Here is a 1,939-nt window from a genome sequence, read left to right as displayed (position 1 = left end):
GTGGCTAGGTCCTTCACAGAAAAACCGAAAGGGTCAAAAGTGATGGAGCAAAAATTATCTTGGGTAAAATGACGTACATAGATCAAGTTTTTTATTATAGTAGGGGATATGAGGACGTCATTGAGAGAAAAAATAGACACGGAAGTAGAGCCTACAGCGGTAATGGGAAGACGAGACCCGTTTCCTACTAAGATGCTAGAAGAATGACGCAATGAAGGAGAAGCATACGAGGTGAGTAGGTCCATCTTACCAGCGACATGTGACGTAGCGCCCGTGTCGAGGATCCAGTCCAGCATGCTGCTGCTGCATGGAGAGGCCCTGGAGAGTAGCGTATAGCTGGTTATACTGCTCCTAGGTAGGCCCGCTTAAGGACAACGACAACACGGGGTAGGCCTGATGAGGTGCAAGAGGGAGCGGGCCTAGCACGCCCGCGGCATTCGGCGCAGCCCAGGGAGCCCGTGGTGCAGGCAGTCCGAGAAGGAGGGCCCCGTAAGGAGCGAAGAAGCTTGTTGGAGCCAGCGAGCCAGCGCCCGAAGGAGCAGCGCTGTGCCCACTAGGAGCGCTACCGGGGAACGGGCCGCCACGGCCACGGCCACGCCCGCGTGAGCCATGGCCCATGTTGCTGGTCGGGGAGGCAGCGGGGCCCTTGCCCTTGTTGGTGCAGTCACCGCTCGGGCCGCGATCAGAGGAGGGAGAGTTGCTGCTCAGTCCGTGCCCGATGGTGAGCGCAATAGCGGGGAGCTTCGGACGGCTATCGAGCCAAGCCCTCTCGTTGGCGGAGATTTCCTCCGTGAGAAGGCGAGAGCGGGCCTACACGAAGGTAGGAAACGGCAACTGCATCGGGAGGAGCGTCGCCATGATCTGAAACTTACAGTTGAGCCTACGGATAAGCTGCGATGTCAGGGCCTGATCGGAGATGTGCTCGCCGACGTCCTCCAAGGCATCGGCCAGAGACTTGAGCCTCCGGCTGTACTCGGCGATAGAGAGGTCGCCTTGGATGAGGTTCCGGAATTCAGCGCCGAGGACGACGGCGCGACCCGGCTGGTTGTCCATGAAGAGGACATGGAGCTGCGTCCAGATGTCGTGGGCGGTGCTGTCCGGGGACGCCACGACGTCCATGAGTTCCTCGGCGACGACGCCGTGCAGCCACAGCACCACGGTCAGGTCGTCGTTGCGCCACACGGCGCTCTGGCCGAGCGGCTCGGCGGCGGCATCAAGATGGTGCTAGATCTCGTGCTTGCAAGCAATGATGTAGAAGAGTTGGCGCCAGCGGGAGTAGTTACCCGACTCGAGTTGGAGCTTGGTGGTGAAGTAGTGCGTGATGGAGGGCGGGAGGCCGGCCATGGAGGAAGGACCAGCGACGGAGCCGCCGAGGCCGGGATGGGGGACGAGGGCGCGTCGGTGCCACCGAGCGGGAGGCACGGAACAGGGGTGCTGCCGGCCGTCCGAAGGACGCCCGTGGTCGGGGTAGGGGGCACCACGCGAGGCACCGAGGTGGAGGATGAAGGAGCCGCAGTGCCTTCAAGCATGGGTGTCTTGCCCAGATCGCCAAGATGCGCGCGGCGCAGCACTGGGGCAGCCGGTGCGGGGGCGACCGCGGCAGCGGGCGCGGCCTGGAAAGGGGTGACCACGGCGGGAGTAGCGGTGGCGATGGGGACGGCAGGGAGCGGAGCGGGCGCCGCCGCGTCGAAGTCCGCCGAGCGGGTGCGGCAGAGGAGACAATGCATAGCGGAAGCGATGGGAGAGAGAAGGATCGGAGGTGTTTGCGTCTAATACCAAGTTTGGTTATGCCACACTCACACACTACTTGTATTCATGCATCCAGCACACATATATACAATTTACATGAGAGAGAGAGAGCAGTGAGAATGTGGGAGAGTACAATGGCATAAGCCAGCAGCCGCTAACATGCAGGAGACGATAAGCACGAAGTGCATGT

General features: G+C 61.2%; 1 pseudogene; it reads right to left on the bottom strand.

The window, feature by feature from the left end:
• Positions 1-351: 351 nt before the first annotated feature.
• LOC147971185 (uncharacterized) lies at positions 352-1,727 on the bottom strand (annotated as a pseudogene).
• Positions 1,728-1,939: the final 212 nt, after the last annotated feature.

This window comes from Triticum urartu, chromosome 5A (genome assembly GCF_056163025.1).
Source record: "Triticum urartu cultivar PI428250 chromosome 5A, HENAU_Tu73, whole genome shotgun sequence".
NCBI lineage: Eukaryota > Viridiplantae > Streptophyta > Magnoliopsida > Poales > Poaceae > Triticum > Triticum urartu.
Note: the sequence above shows the minus strand (reverse complement) of the source record. Positions and strands in the feature narration are given on the sequence as shown.